The sequence below is a fragment of the Canis lupus genome, chromosome 18 (genome assembly GCF_048164855.1).
Source record: "Canis lupus baileyi chromosome 18, mCanLup2.hap1, whole genome shotgun sequence".
Taxonomy (NCBI): Eukaryota; Metazoa; Chordata; class Mammalia; order Carnivora; family Canidae; genus Canis; species Canis lupus.
Genome location: NC_132855.1, coordinates 49,501,939 through 49,521,383, shown reverse-complemented (window position 1 = coordinate 49,521,383; position 19,445 = coordinate 49,501,939). Strand labels below are relative to the sequence as shown.

Here is a 19,445-nt window from a genome sequence, read left to right as displayed (position 1 = left end):
TTAATATTTAGGAACAGACCCTTGACTTATTCAGAAAATCTGGAATAATCAATGCCAGGTGAGGGAAAAGGCAAAACTCCCATCCTCCCTCCAAATCCCCAGATTGTCAGAAAGGGAGACAGAACATAAAGACTCCTAACTCTGGGAAATGAACTAGGTGTGGTGGAAGGGGAGGAGGGCGGAGGGTGGGGGTGAATGGGTGATGGGCACTGAGGGGGGCACTTGACAGGATGAGCACTGGGTGTTATTCTGTATGTTGGCAAATTGAACACCAATAAAAAATAAATTTATTATAAAAAAAATCCCCAGATTGTGCATACACATTAAGAATGTTCTCAGATATACAGGACACAGCTGATTACAAACAGTGGAGTGTCCTTGCTTATCACAGAAGGTAAGAGAACCAGAAATGAAACACTAGTACCAGACTACCAAAGTCAAGGACACAGTCTCTGTTCTTGTGGAGTTTACAGTCTTGCATTGCTTCACTAAGTTGCAGAGTCTACTGTATTTAAGGATATTTGTACTTAACACCATGATGCTTGATCAGAAACATCATTAAATAAATATTACGTCCTCTGTGCTTATCTCACTGTAGTCACAGTGAATTTGCATCATGGTCTGAAGACACACATACATTTACATCTCCATGACTTTATATGTGTTTTCCCATAGATTATATTGCCTTTATCTCTTTTATCCACCTACTTATTCCTTCAGGCACAGTTGGTTGTATACATAGTATGTGTATATTATTTGTAATCCTAGATGACAATTATTAATGACTACATATGGTAGAGGGATGATGATGACTTAAAGAGGTAGAAATATGTATAAGATCTCAGCCAAAAGAGACGTGATCTGTCGAGCCTTTTGAGTGGATAGAATTAATCAGTATTGGCAGTGCATTGGAAGCTTCTTTGAGGGCTTCTCCAATGTTCTGTCTGCTTCCTCAACTGAATCCTCTTCACAAAGACCTCCTTCTACATCGTTCTTCTTCTCATATCCATTGATCATCTCTTCTGACCCCATCGTCCTCACCAGAGTATCCATACATGATAAACAGTATTAGGAGAATGAACACAAACTGGGTTATTAAAACCAGGACACTACAGAACAACTTATGGTTTTTAAAGGATGATACTTTCCGGAGAAATGAAAGTTAAGGCAACGGGAAGTGTCTTTAGTATATATTCCACTGCCTAGAGCAAAAGCAGAAAAAGGGAAGAAAGTGCACTCAATCAAGATCAAGGAAGTAGCACATGTGAAAGCATGGAAGGATAATAATGCCTAAATCTCTAGTCTTGCTGGAACAGAGCACAAAAGAGAGTATTAGGACACAAACCTAGAAATGCAAGCAGATAATAGAAAGAGCATTTGGGTTTCATTCAATTGCCAATGGGAGCTGTTAAAATGTTTCACTAGGGCAGTGATGCAATCTGACTTGTGTTTTGAAGGAATAATTCTGGCAGTTGGTTGTCAGGAGGTTGGACTAGAAGGAACATTTGCTGGAGGCAGGGAAAGTCCAGAAGGTATTTGTGGGAATTCACGTAAAAGATAATGAAATCCCTATCTATTTTGTATACTCTGTATCTGATAAGCACTCAATCAATATTCTCTAATGAAATAAATAAACTAGAACGTGAAGTCCCTCACAACAAGGATCTGTGTGGTACATCTACATTATTTAACCAATTTAAAATCCTAAAAGTTGAGAAGGGTTATTCTTTGATAAAGAAGTCATTAAGGGCAGCCTGGGTGGCTCAGTGGTTGCCTTCAGCCCAGGGCATGATCCTGGAGATCCAGGATCGAGTCCTGCGTTGGGCTCTTTGCATGGAGCCTGCTTCTCCCTCTGCCTGTGTCTCTGCCTCTCTCTCTCTCTCTCTCTCTCTCTGTGTGTGTCTCTCATGAACAAAAAAATCTTTTCAAAAAAGTCATTAAGTATTTTCTGTTTATTTTTTTTCCTTTTACACAACCCCTAAGCAGATGAATATTAAACTACTGACTATGACCCTCCTATTCACAAACTTGGGCTTCCCTGACCATAACATCTGACATTTAGAATTCTGTATCAATTCAGTGTGGTGCATGAGTTCTCAATCTTGATACTTAAGGCTTCTACTTAGTTTCATGAGGTCTCAATAAAATTGCATCTGAATATACCATTCATAGGGATAGAAAGTCAGGAGCAAGTGGGCATAAAGGGAAACTCCATGTCTCAGAAGACAGGACAGGAGAGCCCACGAAACTCATTCTTCCCACGACTGAACTGAGAAGCACTTGAAGTGGGAAACAGCGAAAGTCTTCAGGCTGCCTCGCTCGCTTGCATGTTCCTGGCACTAAGTCTGAACCGCTATTTCTTGCAAGTCTGCAGTCAAGTGTTCTGCCTCTTTCTGATGCTAGACTCAGGCGGAATTGCAAAAGCAGCAGTCTCTTGGGACAATGAACCCCAAGCTCTTCGGAAGAACAGCAAAGCAGAACTCCTGAATTTGTGCTTGCATTCTTTATATCAGTGAACAAACTTTTAGTCAGAATCTATATTATCTCAATTCTAAAACGTGCTTGGTTTGCAGTTTCTGAGGCCTTAGAGAACCATTGTGTTTCTCTGCCTAGATGGTTTCACATTTTACACTAATCAGCCTCTTTGGGCCAATATAATTATGCAAAGTTAGTTGGTACCTTTATTTCTTGGCCTCCTCCCCTGGAGTCATTTTACTTTGAAGTTTATTGTCTTGCTCCAGTGTTTGGTAATTAAGTAATAACTACAAAAGTCATAGGAGAATTCATTAAGAAATATCTACAAGGTACTTCTAAAAACCTATGATAAATGCACTCTACAGCCCTGAGTGAGAAGGGCAGTGTCTGGAGTCATCAAGAACCAGGCCTGATATAGTGACAGACAAACACAAAAAAAAAAAAAAATTAAAAAAATAAAAAAAAAACAAGCCAGGAGAACTTTTTAAATGCATCCAATAATGATCTTGCCAAATGTCTGCTTAAAATCCCAGCAACTGCTTCCCATGAGCCCTCAATATGGCTTGTAAGACACTCCAATCCCCTCCGGCCTCTCCTGAGTTATGGCTCGCCATTCCCTGGCCATGGTGTTGCAGTCGAATTAGCTTTGCCATCTAATGTACCTTGCTCTCGCTGCTGGCCCCAGTTCAAGAAATGCTTTACTCAATTTCCTCACTGCACTCCTCAAGCCTATTTAAGATCTGTCATGTGACACTCATCCCTTAGGTCTCAGGTTATAGGTCTTTTCTCCATGAAACTTCTCCTTGAATCCCTTTATACTAGATTAGCCATTGTTTCTGCTTTTCTAATATAATACTAATAGCTGTGCACTGCCATTCCTGTTTGAATTGTCTCCCTCCCACCTAACCTAGACTGGAAGCTAAGAATGTCCCGTTTCATCCTTATACGGCAAGATCTTAGCCCAGTGTGTGGCAAAAAGTAGGGTTCCAATAAATATGTGTTCCATGAATGAATGAATGGGTTACTAAAAGAATGGCACTAAAAAAAAAAAAAAATCAATCTGTGCCTTAGAACATACTCACTCACTCACTCACTCACTCACTCACTTACTCAATGTTTTCTTAAGTTTTAGGATATCTCCCTGCCTTTAGAAATGTAGCTATCTTCCTTAGGTAGCAATTCATTTATGCAGTACTCTATTCTGACATTTATTATTGAAATAGCAGAATCCTAAAAAAAAAAAAAATGAGCCAACTAATCAACATTTATGGAGAATCTATTAAATCTTTAACTGTGAATTAGAAAACTTCTTTGGCTGTAAGCCAGTGAGGATGCAGAATAGAAGTTGATTACTTCCAGCGATGTCTTAAGGTTTATGAAACACCATAACAAGTTTAGTAGTAAAATGTTAACTGCTTATCACAAAATCATTTCCCCCCCAATTCTAGCATTGTATGTGTCACCTGTTATAATCTGCTCACCTTTTAAGACCCCCTTCCCTTCTATACTACCTTTGGCTCAGTCAGTGCTTCAATAGGCAAAAGTCTAATGTTTGCATGATTTGCTTGCAAAAAGTTGGTTGCTTTGTGGCTCATATAGAATATGCAAAATAATTTTCCAAAATTTTAAAATATGAGTAAGGTTCTTGTGATCTTATAGGCTCTCTAATACCATTATAATTCAGAGATATTGTAGTATAAGCGCTGGCAGTTGTTTTTTCCCCCCTTTTTTTGTAATATGAGGGCTCAGTTTACATTTTGATTGGTGAGGTACCTACTCTAAAGACAGTTATCTTCTACAAACACATTGTCAGTCCCATGACCAGCTACAGAGCCAGCACACCTCCCCACACTGAAGCTCCTTTGTTTGATATCTATTTCAATAATTGGCCATTTGGGCCACTAGTTTGTTTTGTTGTTGTTGTTTTTTTAATCTTTATTTTCATGCTTCAAATTCCCACTCATGTTTTAAATTCACCAGTAAAGAGTGAGCCCTTGAAACCCTAGACCTGCGTCCTCAACTCCAATGAAAGCAGAACTTCCTGGACCTCTGCACAACCCCTACTCCCCACCTCACCACGTGGCCCCAGGTCTACTGTGTAATTTCTGGGTGGTGTAAGTAATAAACTTCTATTTTTTCAAAGTTTTCTCATAGTTGCTGCTGAAGGTCATCTTGCAATCATATTTAAGAACTGCAGAGTCGGTTCAGTTGTAAAACAGGTTTGGAAAGAGAGCTGTCTGTGAGAAGCTTACCACCCCCCACCCTACAACACTGGGAGTGCCCAAAGGCATTTCTAGCTGATAGTATTACAATCAAGAGGCTGAGACTGGCACAAAATAGATATGAACTAAACCCTCAACTCTGTCAGTTGTCAGAATTGCAAAAAAGGACTGCATGAGAGATGTCTACTGAAAGATCTAAGGGATAATGCAGGAGAGGATGTTTTATAAGTCATAAATCATTATGTAAATATAAATATATGTATTTATTAATTCTTAGAATATTCTGAAAAAGAATTGTCTGTCAGTGGAGATCTTCCCAACATGGAAGGATCTGAGTTGGAAATGATTGAATTTGACTATTAAGATAAGGAATAAATAGCGGTTTTAGAATGAAGGATCACTGGGAAAAGTAGGTAAAGCAGCCAAGAAATCAGGATATTAGAAAGATTCTCTATATCAACACTGAACTTCATTAAGGATAATGGAAGATAAGATTGTAAAGCATGCCAATAATCCTAGAACTAAGTACAAGAGAGAAGTGGCTGAGGGATCAGTGACATAATTCAGACAAATAGATAGTATAGCTACCAAGGAAAAGTAATGCTTTTAAAAGTACTTGTATTTTATTAAGCATAGCACCCATCTAAATACATGTGAAAAATAATTCAGAGACACATCTATGAAGATGGTATGTGGTACATGCTTTGGGCTCATGGCATCTATACAATAACTTACTCCATAAGCATCTATTTCCAACAGGTAGGGAATGACTATATCAAGCTCAACTTGATATCCCAATTGAATTATTTAAGGAGATCAGAGAAGGTCCCCCAAACTGTGACATATTTGTATGGTCCTTGAATAAAACATTTTTTATTCTATGTTCCTTCTTTCATAATTTTTAGGTATTCTTTTATAATCTGAGTATGAAAAAACTTCCTGTTCTTTGATTTCTTTAACAAATCTTTTCTGTTGTTCCCTTTTTCCCCCTTACCTAGAATTATTTCAAGACTATGTTCAGAATTCCACTTTTTAATGATGCTTTGATATCTGTCCCCATCCAAAAATCATAATTGCAAGTACTTTCCTACAGTAAGTTCTTTGCCTATTATGCCCTTCCAGATCATTTGCTTAATTCCTTCCTATCTTTCAAATCCCAGCTAAGATATGCCTCCCCTGACCTCCTAGTTCCCAGCAAGGTCACACATTCCATTAAGTGTGCTCGCAGCATATACCTCTCCCCTATCATTTATTAGTACTATAACTAAATGTTTAATGGAGTAATTTTTGGTTATTTTCTCTCTTGACCACCACTGTCTTCCCAGTAACAAATGTGATACTTTACATAGAGTAGGGGCTCGATAGATAATTACTGGATCAGTGAAGACATGCAAGAATGAATGAATAGTTCTAGCATGAAGTAAAAAGATTACAAAGCAGTTTTAGAAAATTACACCATTTTCATTAATAAAAACAAAAATTAAGTGTCAAGATATCTATAAAATTTTAAAAAGTATTATTTCCAAGGGAAAATTGAGGGAAATTTTATTTTTTTTTAGATCTTAACTGTATACATTTTCTATAATTAACATTTATTTTATCAGAGCTAAAATAAAGTGCCTTGACCTACTTCACTTATATTTTTAGAAGTCCTTTACCTTATTTGGCTTATATCTGTTATTTACCTAAATAACAGATATAATTTATGTATTATATAAAAATTATATCTTTTGAGAAATAGATCTAATTTATTTATTTAAGTTTAAATATCACCTCCTCAAACTACCATCTTATAGTTGTATACAGCTTTACAAGCTTTCTGATATACCTTTGCTTATTTGGCCTTCACAGAGACTCTAGAATATTAGCAGAACAGATCTTGCTCCCATTCTACAGATGAGTGTATAAATATAATGTTATAACAATGTTTAGTAATCACTTCCTTTCCCAATGCTATAGCCTCCAAGGTTCTTATCACTAAGAAGTATTTACTTATGTCTAAATCAAGAAAAGTGGATATTTATATTGTTTCACTTACTCTTTGTGATATGAATTTGTCAGAAAAATGTGTCAAGATTTTATCCTATGCTCCACTTTAACCATTTTGCAAGAATTATTTAGAGAGTTGAAATTCCTGTAATTAAGAACTATTTCATTCATTCAATAAATACTGAGCAATTTACAATGTGCTAGACACTACAGTTACAACAATAAAATATTTTCCCTGGCTTCATGAAACTTGCAGTTTATAGGAAGATAAACACACAAGGAAATACATGATTAATTTTGAAAAAAAGCTGAAGTGGAATAAAAAACAATGAGGAATGAAAAAGAATAATGAGGAGGACTTCGCTTAGATTGGAAGGGCAAATAAGGGAGTTTCCAAAATATGAGTGAGCATTATCCAAGTGAAGAGTGGGAGGAAGGGTGTTTCAATCAGAGGGATACAGTGAGCAAACACCCTGGGCAAAAAAGAATTTGGACCATTTTGAGAAACCGTTAGAAGGGATTGCAAGAGCAAAGGAAATAAGCACAAGAGTGGCATGAGATGAAACCGGGGAGATAAAACCCAGCTCTTCTCTTTCCATTAAATGAGCTTTTTAACTACATTCACATTCAGAATCAGCCCATGATTTGTTTCCTTTTTTAAGATGAAACAGCCTTTATCATAAATCCTTTCTGTCAATTACCTGTTATAACTGTAAGAGGAGGGATGCCTGGGTGGCTCAGTGGTTGAGCGGTTATCTTTGCTCAGGTTATGATCCCAGCATACTGGGATCGAGTCCCACATCAGGCTCCCAGCGAGGAGCCTGCTTCTCCCTCTGCCTGTGTCTCTGCCTCTCTCTGTGTGTCTCTCATGAATAAGTGAATAAAAAATCTTTAAAAAAAAATAACTGTAAAGGGAGTTGCCTTCTTATACATAAAAAAGCCAACTTCACCTTATTTATTATCCTCACTTTGTGCACTACACAGAGAAAATTGAAATTGTTATTGTGATATAGAAGAGTATATCTTAATTAGCAAATTACTAAATTATTATCTTTCTTACTTATCTTTAATTTTTATAAGTTCCTAGAACCTTATATCTACAATTCTGTATAGAGAGTTGGTTGGTGATAAATAAGTTACTAATTAAGGTGAGAGGCAATTTATTTATGAAGAGATGAAATGATACTAATAAAACCTTAAAGCTATTGAAATTCTGTAGTTAAAGGATACTGTAGCAAATTTTTGAAATATAAGAAATACTAATCAATTTTATGTTTGGATTTTCATTTACTGGAATCTTATCACATATTGTCAATGTGCCTTTCTCAGTTATAGCAGAGTATATAAGCACAAAGTCATAGAGCAAGAAAAATAGATGGCACTTAGGAATATAACTCATCCAGGTGACAGAGCTAGATAAAGGAGTCATTTCAGTATATCTCCATATATATTCTAAATCCATGTAAGAGTTGAGATTCCCAAAGGAGGGCGTGTAGCAGCCATCCAAGCTTGGGGAAAGGAAATCCCTTGCTGTTTATTACAGAAAGAAGAAACCAGCAAGGAGAGAAATGCAATCACAGAAATGAGAAGTTCTATGGAAGTTGAACCTCCAGACAACAGCAATTAATAGTGCTGAGTCAATATATGCACTTGTGTCCATCTGTTATTGGAAGGGAGAAAAAACTGAAAAATGCTCATTGGATTGGATTTTAAAGACAATTTTGGTGATCTTATAACTTTCTAAGAAAACAAACAAAAATTTAGACACACATATATTTGACTATTTATTTAGCTAGATGAGTCGTGTCATCAATAAGACACATATTACATACCAGCCAATGGAATATTCACTTTGCCTATAGACTATAAAATGCCTATTATCAGTATGACATATTTAAAAAAATTTCAGACTCAAAAGTAACAATGTTAGGCTAAACACAAGGGAATTTTTATAGCTCAAACATAGCTCTTGCTTTGAGTATTTTTGATATTGCTGCTCTTATTAAAGCATGTGTTTGCAGCATTATTTATATATACATAAATACATTTAAAAGAAAACAGAAATGAGTATATCTCCAAGACCACAGTTGAATTGTGAAGATTGATCCTCTAAGGGCATAAAACACATGTGAAGTTCTTAACACATTTATTTGTTCTTTAGTAATCAATTCCAGTTAAGCCTCCTGAATCTTGAAAAGTCCATTTTAGGTGTATTTTTGGAATGTTCTAATGTTCTGTGATAAATGGCCTCAAGGTAAGAATCTTTCCCAAATTTTTCAAAAAATATCATACATTTGTGGGAATTAGCTAAATTAATTCTGCCATAACTAAATCCTGGATTTCCTTATTTATGAAATTAAAACATATTTATTTTCTCCTGGACACTGCCAATGTCATAATTTTCTTAAGGAAATACTATGGATGTGGCCACATCAGTCTTCTCTATAATATCTGGGATTTTTGACAATTGAAATTGTTTTTATTTTTATTTTTTTAAAGACTTTATTTATTCATTAGAGACAGAGACAGAGAGAGAGAGAGAGAGAGAGAGAGAAAGCAGAGACACAGGCAGAGGGAGAAGCAGGCTCCACGCAGAGAGCCGACGTGGAACTCGATCCAGGATCTCCAGGATCACACCCTGGGCTGAAGGAGGCGCTAAACCGCTGAGCCACCCCGGCTGCCCTGAAATTCTGTTTTTTAAAAATAGTCTCATTACAGTTACTTCACATGCATTCCCTCTAGAGCACGGAAGCTATTTTTGAAGAGTGAATCCAAGTATCTTCACACAGAGCTGAGTCTTAGGGAAATCTACAGAGCCAAGTATTTGTGCAGCACCAGCTAAGCATTCTGGAGTGCCACTGTACTTTGGCGAGAAGGCTTTATTTTTTTAAAAGTCTGATTCTGACCATTTCTGATTAATGACAGTAGAAACTTACTTGCACACACTAGAAAGGTAGAACTATGTATCAGAAATGATGAACTTAAAAAAAAAAAGAAGAAAAAATAAATGATGAACTTTTTATAAGCCTATACTTTTTGACACTCTATTTTTCAATCTTTAATGCAGGAAAGCCAAGAACTGCCAGCATCTTTTCATGTAGTAATCATGCCTTAAATTAGAAATCTTGGTAGTGTCTGTTTGACATTGTTTTGCTGTTCAAGTTTGGCATTTTAACTAGCATTTTCTCACGAATCTTAGTGTGCTACATTAGAGCATTAGTCTAGTCAGTTCAGTTAATTGGAGAATACATTTCTAAGGTGAATAAAGTCATTAAATCCCCTAGAAGCCAGTTGCCTTTGTTCTATGGGCACAGTCTACACTGAAATAATAGCAAGTTTTGTTGTTGTTGTTGCTGTGTGTACCTTTAGCCTCAAGGTCAATTTAGTTTAAAAAATGATGATAGAGCTCAAACCTATCAGCATTAGTGAAAAAGCAACTCAATATATTCTTCTAACAATGCATGGGAATACTATTCACATAGGAAAAAAATAGGCAATTACTGATATCATAGCCATGTATTTAGATCAGTTAATCATCAATTGCTTCTGCTTGTAGAGTTATCTATTTATAAAAGTGTATTTGTGGGGAAGAAAGAGAAAAATGAAAAAAGATATTACATCAAGGAAGGCAATATTGTAAGATTGGAATAGAAGGGAACTTAAAAATCACCTTTCCTCCTTTTACAAAAGGGAAGACTGAGGGCTGGAAAGAACGAGTGAGTGATGTATCCACTGCCACTAGGATTATAGGGAAAAAAATAAGAATCAGTAATGACTCAATTCTAGATGTCAATTTGACTGAGCCACCACACCCAGATATGTGGTCAAACATTCTTCTGAATGTTTCTGTGATGGTGTTTTCAGATGAAGTGAACATTTAAATCAGTGGACTTGGGATCCCTGGGTGGCGCAGCGGTTTGGCGCCTGCCTTTGGCCCAGGGCACGATCCTGGAGACCCGGCATCGAATTCCACGTCAGGCTCCCGGTGCATGGAGCCTGCTTCTCCCTCTGCCTGTGTCTCTCTCTCTCTCTCTCTCTCTCTCTGTGACTATCATAAATAATAAATTTAAAAAAATAAAATAAAATAAATCAGTGGACTTTGAGTAATGCCGGTTGTCTTCCATAATGAGTGGGCCTTGTTCAATTAATTGAAGGCTTGAATAGAACAAAAGGACTGACCTCCCCAAAGGAGGAATGAATTCTGCAGGAGATAGCCTTTGGTCTTGAACCACAACATTGGCTCATCCCTGAGTCTACAGACTGCCAGACTACCCTGCATATTTGGGAATTGGCAGCCTCCATAATCCCATGAATCAATTCCTGGAGATAAATCTCTCTCACACACACATCTTATTGGTTCTGCTTCTCTGGACTAATAGAGCGTTGTAGATTACATGTGCCTACAAGTGAAAAGATTGGGTAAAAACATCAAGGATCTTCCCGTCTAAACTTTTTTGTTTCTTTTTAACCCTTTGATGGCACTTGCAAAAATCACAGCAACATTAACAATCAACAATAATAAACATTATACAAAGAGATATTTCCCTTTAAGTTAGTATTTTGAGTCATGAACTAACTTTCTTATCTTCTCTTACTATGCAGAGTTCAACTTAGTAGTCTAAAACTGCATAATTGTAAAGTTGTTGATTTTCTAAGAACATAAGAAAAAATATCTTTTTATTACAGAGAGGAAGGATCAGTGTTTTTAGCCTATAGTTGAATACTCAAATCCACATAGATTAATATGGTTATTCAGCCCTCTTACCTGTCCTTCTGTTGGTCTCACTCGACTTCTCTTCTTTTGAATCATATCTCTAGCCTCACCTTGACCACAACACTTTTCTTTTGGCTACAGCTGAGGTGGGACTCTCCCTTCTCAAACCCCATTTTCGCTTTTAGCTCTTAACTCTTATCATTTTCTGTCTGAGTTATTCAATATAGTGTTCAGTCCTGTAGTGTTATTCTTTAAGATGAAAGAGAAGTGTTAATGCTTAGAGAGTGCCTGAGCGACTTCATCCTGTAGGAATTAAAATATGAGGAACCCAGAGCTTGCTGGTGGTACTGACATGTCTCCTATCCTAACAAGTAGAGCACTATGTCTTAAAATGTGATGGTACACAAAGTTAAAATAATTCCCCAGGCCTATCCCTAAACAGGGTCTTGAACCTCATTTACAGGAGGAGGGACAAGAAAGAGTTGGAACATCAAAGAGCCTTGCTTTCTGATGCAAGAAGATTTTAGAAAGGTGGGAGCATACATACATCCATGTCAAAATTAGAGGGTGGTATGACAGTTTGGTTTCCCAAAGGGAGTTAAAAATGAAGAACACTTTTAGGGGCTTTATTAAGTGTTTGGTAGAACAGACTGACAGAGCAATACTTTTCATAGCCGGGCAGACAACTTTCAGTATGGTGCAGATGTAGGGAGTTGCAATGGTCTCTTGAGAGTCCAGCTGAAAGCCAGTGGAGAGCTTTGACAGGATGTGGATGGTGATGGAGTGGGAGGTCATAGTGTGGGCACTTGGAAAGGGAAAGCAGTGGTGTGGTCTAGCTGGAAGCATCAGGGAGCAGCAGCATAAATTACTGTAGAATCAGTAGTAGCCAATAGGGACTTGGGGGTGAATGATGGAATTTAAGGACTTTAACTGGGGAAAATATGATATCAATTCAAACAAAAGTGAGAGTGGAGAGTGTTGGTAAAATTAACCAGCTGGCCCCACGCAACATGCATAAGAGTTCTTGGGATCCCAAGGAGTCCTGTGCTATAGATTTTACCCAGTCCCTAGTCTGTCCTGCTCCTAAAAACACTCCTTCTCTAAAGGCAAAAGTCTTTTAAAGCCCAGAACTACCTTCCAGCTCTGTGATTCCAGATGTTTCGAGGGTAGTATTAGATAAAAGGCAGCATAACTTTAATTTGCCTGGGGCTTCATTTTAGAAAAAGACAGCTTTCTATCTTTGCTTCTTTCTCTCTCTGCTTGAGAAAATGAGGCATGATTACTGAAGTGCTTCTGAAAGAACTCCACTGTCTTGCATTTGTAATTCCTCTGGGTGGAATTCAGTAAGAAATATGCAGAAGAAACCTCACTTTTTAAATGTGCCTTGTTTGCATAATGCTCATGTAGATCATTTGGTATCAGTTATCCTATTAACCACAGCTGCTTGTTGCACACTAAATGCCATCCCAACATGCAATTCATAGTATTTGCTTCCTAGTTTTGCTGCTTTTCAGTTCTGAAGTGACATGTGTCTCTGACCTCTGTCAGAGAATAAAGAGCTTTGGCTCATATTCATCAATAACTGTGGGGCTCAATGTTGTGACATGAAGAAAGGCACAAATTATACCTCAAATAGAAACGTGGTTCATCTTAAACACATCAAGATGTTAAGTTTTGTCTGGAGACATTACCACATCTCCCATTAATATCCTGTTTCCGGGATCCCTGGGTGGCGCAGCGGTTTGGCGCCTGCCTTTGGCCCAGGGAGCGATCCTGGAGACCCGGGATCGAATCCACCTCGGGCTCCCGGTGCATGGAGCCTGCTTCTCCCTCTGCCTGTATCTCTGCCTCTCTCTCTCTCTCTCTCTCTCTCTCTGTGACTATCATAAATAAATAAAAAATTAAAAAAAAATATCCTGTTTCCCTCTTCAAAACATACACTTGAGGTTATGAGCAATTCTATAAAACTTAGATATGTAAAATTCAGCATTAAAAAATGCCAATATTCAAAGATTCTAGAGGAAAAAAATTCTAAAAAAATTTTAAAGAACATAAAACATCTGATTCATTATCATTAGCAAAACATTTCTCAGGTTGAAGAGCATAAATAATACTGATTATAAAAATATAGATCTTTTTATGTTCCTTGAGACTGTGACTTTTGTTCATACTCCTTTTGTCCCCTCATTCACAAAAATGTGGTTGCCACGTTCTGAGCTGCCAAATGAGCCCATGTGGCAAAAACCCAAGAGTAGTCTCTAGCCCACAGCCAGAACAGAGTGGAAGTCTTCAGTTCCAGAGCCTGTAATGAACTGAATTCTATCAAAACCAACAGAGAGAATTTGCAGGCAGATCCTGAAGCAGCAGAACCTTGAGATGACCATGGTCCTAGCCTATACCTTAGAGCCTTTTAAGAGACCTTGACTTTGAGCTAGAGGACCCGACTGACTTTTGCTCATCCATGACCCCAGAAACTACAATAAATGTTGTTTTAAGCCCCTAAATTTGGGGACTAATTGGATACACAGCAAGAGATAATTTATACATATTTGATAAAATGCTCCTAGTAGATATTAATCTCCCCTATCCCTAAACAATACTACTCATTTGGGGAGTTAATCACAAATTACCATGCATTGTTTTCTTAGTGTTAATTGATCATTTTCAAATGGAGTTCTGCAGAATCCTAAGGGAGTTGTGTATATGTGTATGAGCAAGAGTGTGTTTTATGTAAGTGGGTTGTGTCTATTTAGCAGAAAAGTTTAAAAGATGAAGGTAAGTGCCTTGCCCTGCCTTAGCTTGAACAGTTCTTCCTTTACCTTCTAAGTGTATTAGGATATGATATAATGTTTATTGGGAAAGAAGAGTGCTATTTTTTAAAAAAAAATTTAAATCATGGACTTAAATATCTCATGCACTATGTCTTGCCCATCATTGAATTTAATTCAATTTAAGCTTTTATAAGACCAGGAACTATTATATACTTTAGACAGTCTAGAATTTTCCATCCAGTATCCAACTCTAAAGTTTCTAACCTAGAGCTTTTAAATTCTGCTTTATAAAATATACTCAAGTAAAATAAAACTAGAGAGTCTATAAATCAGGCAACAGTATTACCACTTTACAACTTGAAATTGTGATTAGAATGACAATAAATTTAGAGAATAAAATTGATTCTATGCTTGAATGACCATTTAAACTATAAAATAATAGAATCTTAGAATTGAAAGAGATCATAAAGGTTGTGATTATTGAAACTATTACCTGATATGTTCACCTCCCCATGAGCCTTTTGTGAAATTGCTAGTCTATTCTTGAAAAACTTGGGGCTGGGGCAGCCCCGGTGACGCAGCGGTTTAGCACCGCCTGCAGCCCAGGGTGTCATCCTGGAGACCTGAGATTGAGTCCCACAGCGGGCTCCCTGCATGGAGCCTGCTTCTCCCTCTGCCTGTGTCTCTGCCTCTCTCTCTCTCTCTCTGTATCTCTCATGAATAAATAAATAAATAAAAATCTTAAAAAAGAAAAGAAAAGAAAAAAGAAAAACTTGGGGCTTAAAAAACAAGTTTACATCTTGGACTGAGGATACTACCCCTGGAAATCCAGAATTTTGGCTCATACATCCTCAAAAAGAATTCAGTAAGCTTAATATAACAGGTAAAGCCACTACCTCTGAATAGTTACAACATCCTGTAACTATAATAGGGTACAACATAGTTAGTATATTAATCCATTTACTTGTACTTTTATTTATTCTTCTCCACTGCTCATACAACTTTTCAAAAATGTTGTTTACAGGGGTGCCTGGGTGGCTCAGTCCTTTAAGCATCTACTTTCAGCTTAGGTCATGATCCTGGGAGTCCTGGGTTTGAGCCTAGTGTCAGGCTTCCTGCTCAGCAGGGTGCTTGTTTCTCCCTCTCCCTCTGCCTGTCCTCTCGTTCTGTTCTCTCTTTCTCTCAAATAAATAAATAAAATCTTTTTAAAAATATTATCTACATTCCCCTACTCTTCTTCCCTTTCTCACCATTCCATGTATTACTCAACACTCTGCACTCTCTCTCTCTTATACCACTCCACTGAAACTCTTCTTGCCAAGGTTAACTATTTTATATTGACAGTATTTCTTCCTGAAACTCTCTTATACAGAATGCTTGCTTAGTTTTTCCCCTGTCCTTAATCTCTCTTAGACCTCACTGTGATAATTTCAGGACATGGTAGAGAGAGAACACAAAAAAAAAAAAAAAAAAAAGAGAGAGAGAGAGAGGGAGAGAGAGAGAATTTTGCTGAGAAGAGAGGAAAATTCATAGAAGCATAAGGAAAGAGAGAGCAGAGATAAAAGAAACAGTTTTGATTGGGGGTTGAACATGAAAAATGACAGAAGAAAGGTCTGAGTACAGCTATGATATGCAAGACATTTGATTAGCAGTTAGAATAATGAAAGGGATTTTAAAAAGTGTGTGTTATCAACTAGACCTTCTTTAATGTTCTTAAAGAAGCACCAAAAAAGATCAATAAATGAAAATTAAAAATTGTTTTCATCAGGAGTACATGTCACCTAGGGTGAAACTTGTAGGATCCCAAGACTGATTCAAGTAAACATATTATCTGTATCCTTATACCAGCATAAGAGGAACCACTTTCCTTGGCCCTGTGATTTGAAACTTCCCTACTCTTGCCTCTTCTGTCCAGGCTTCTAAGGAAAAAAAAAAAGGCCTATAGGGCTAAGATAATGGACCACACAGCCATAACTCCCAAGCTCTGAGTACACTGAACACTGTAACACTCTGTCCAGATGTCATCACATCTAGTTCCAGAGCCTGGGTGGTTATTTTTTGTGGTCCCTCCTTCCATAGAGTGGTCATAACAGTTTGGCCCAAGGAGTGGCAAGAGACAACTGTTCACAGGACAGAAAAAAATGGGGTTTGATTGTGGGGCTCTAGTTTTGTGCATTCATGCAAGGCCCTCTGTAATGTGGGATGGAGCCAACAATAAAAAGAGAAGGGAGGCTGGGCCATAGACTGAAAAGCCAGGAACTGGGGGGCAGAGAATGGATCACCTCATACCACCATTCTAGAATGGAACTCTAAGGAATCCAAGATTTAGAATTCAAACCTAGGTTGTTTGGTTTGGGGTTTTTTGTTTTTGTTTTTGTTTTTGTTTTTTCTTAGTGGTAGCTCTAGAATTTACATACACATCTTAATTTATCAGAATGACTTTGAGATTCATACCAGCTTAATTATAATGACATATAGAAACAATTTCTCCTATATAGCTCTAGTCCTTTTTCCCTTTTTTTGTGGTATTATTTTTATCCATATTATATTGATGTTACTGACCAGGTAATACAGTATTCGAATTATTACCTTATCATCTGTAGTCATTTTCTTAGCCCATTACAGCTTTGCTCCTATCCACCTCCTTTGTGCTATTATTGGCAAATTTATTACACATTTCTATGTAAGTCCAACAATATAATATAGTATATATATTTTTTATATAATTGCTTTCTTAGGTCAGTTGAGAGAGGAAAGAGAAAATTATCTACTTATACTGTCTTTCATAATTATGGTTACCTTTACTGGTGTGCTTTGTTTTTCTATTTGTATGTGGATTCCAAATACCCTCTGGAGTCACTTGCATTTAGCCAAAAGAATTTCCTTTAATATTCCTAAAGAGGTGGGACTATCAGCAAGAAATTCTGTCTTGTTTATCTGGGAATGTCTGTGCTTAGCCTTCATTTTTAAAGGTAGCCCTGCTGGATATCAGTTAACAGTTTTGGTAGGATTTTTTTTTTTCTTGGGGGGTGGGGGGGAGGTGGACTTTGAATATGTTATTCTACTGCCTTCAGGCCTCCATTGTTTCTGCTAGGGAAATCAGCTGTTAATCTACTAGGTTCCCTTGTAAGTGAGGAGTCATTTTTTTGTCATTGTTGTTTTCAAGATTTTCTCTTTGTCTTTAATTTTCAGCATTTTTACTATAATGTATCAGTTTATGGATCTTATTTGAAGTTTTATTCTACTTGGAATTTTTCAAGCTTCTTGAATGTATAGGTTAGTGTTTTTCAAAAAAAATTAGGGGAGATTTTATGCATTATTTCTTAGAAAAAAAAAATTTTACCCCTTTCTTTGAGTGACATCTCTACTTTAGAAACGCAGCAGTTGGTGGGAGAGTTGGAGGTGGGCAGTAGTCTGAAGTCTTCTCCACTGGCCTCTCCTTAAGAGCCAGGGCAAGAGTGATAAACACTCCAATATTGTCAGCAGTTCCTTGTGTTAACTAGAACCTTCATTCTATGAGCAGTGTTTTGGCAAAAGGAAGTCCCATCACACAACCAGACCCATCTGAAGCTTACTATTAACAATAGATTGGTGGGGTCAGACCAAGAAATCATAATGTCCTGTTCCTCCCAGGAAAAAAGCCTTTGAAGGGGGTTAGAATGAGAGAGTTTCACTAGGGAGATGGTCTGCAGAGCTCCTTACACTATCATGCCAGATCAGCCTGACATATTTGGCCTGTTAGGTAATCTGCAAGCTGTCTGTTGCTACTGGAGCATTCAGGGCATGTGAGTTACTATGGTAGATGAGTCCAGAAATGTAAGAGGCAGACATGGAATTTATTCTTTTAGTAATAAATAGCTACTGAGGGATTTTAAGCAAAAGAGATAGGAGCAAATTTGCATTATAGAGCAATGTTTAAAAAAATTAAAGAAAATGATGTGAATTTTCTGTGTACTTTAGCATCTGTGTCTCTCTTTACACTGAGTTCTGCTGATACACTAGATCATGATTTAATATGAGAGAAGAAAAAAATAGAAAAGAAAGACAAGAGTTATCTTTGATGCATTACATATTAATGCTCCTATTTGAATATTACACACTTTGGAAAGGATAAAAAATAAATGATAAAAAAGGAAGGAGGGAATTCAGTTAACTAGCCCAATCTGGGAAATGTTGTGTAGTGTGTCTTGGATAGTCACAGCACACATTAGCATATAAAAGACTATCAAAAGTACCAAATAAAAGAAATTTGCTTAACTTTATTTATCCATAGTTCTCAAACTTATTTATCATTTGGGCCCTTTTTTAACATATCAGCTGTAAACTATCCTCAGCACAGGTCTGTGATGAAACATAGTTTGGAAAACTAATAATATTAAAAGATTTTTAAAGGTGAGTGACATGTTTCCAACTCATAAAATATTCATAAAATTAAATAACTCATAAAAATAAAATGGATAATTATGACTAGTATTAATTCTAAGGGAAACAGTTGTACCCTTGAGGAAAATAAGAAGGTAATATACCTTTTGAGCTGTCTATGAGAAAAGAAAAAAAGACTCTACTTGGGACATTTATTTTTGAATGTGCTAAGTTTTCAGTGTTTCGTGATTAATTTAATTTTCAAACACGGTTTAGAATTATTCAGTGACTGAAGGATGAGGTGAGTGCTTGAGTGGGATCATTTTACATTAGAAATGCAATGTGACTATGAAGTAATTAGGTGGACTTTATATCACAACAAAAGTTAATCCTAAATTTATTTCCAGAAGAGGGATTTTTTAAGACCCTTTGCAAAATATCATTAGTATTAGCATATTATCTCTAAAGTAATTATTTTGAAGAGCAACATGTGCATTTTGCTCATCTGAAAATTAATGTAGGAGATTTTTGAATTGAAGTAAGAGAATAACATAGACAACAAACCTATTCTTCTCATATTCTACCCAAAGAAAACACAGAGTATAATATCGAAGAAAAATACTACAAGGTTTATTGATCATTTACTACAATACCAAACCCCAGGCTGAAAAGCATAAGTAGCCAAGGAAGTGTTGGAACCTGAAGACCAACATGGACAACTTACTCTCTAAGAAATCCCCAAGTAAGAACCCTGTGCTATCCATTAAATAGAATGCTGCAATGTAAAATCATGAACTCACATTAGTAGCACTTGTAGGTTCCAGGAAGAAAGCACAGAGAATCAGGGAAGGAAGATGAGATTGAGCAAAGCTCATGACCACATGTCATCCTATCGCCTATAAACCCAGTCCC

At 36.9% G+C, this 19,445-nt stretch overlaps 1 pseudogene; it reads right to left on the bottom strand.

Annotated features, from left to right (window-relative positions):
* The window catches only part of LOC140609180 (large ribosomal subunit protein eL31-like), a 105,999-nt pseudogene that overhangs the window by 35,141 nt on the left and 51,413 nt on the right, over positions 1-19,445 (bottom strand).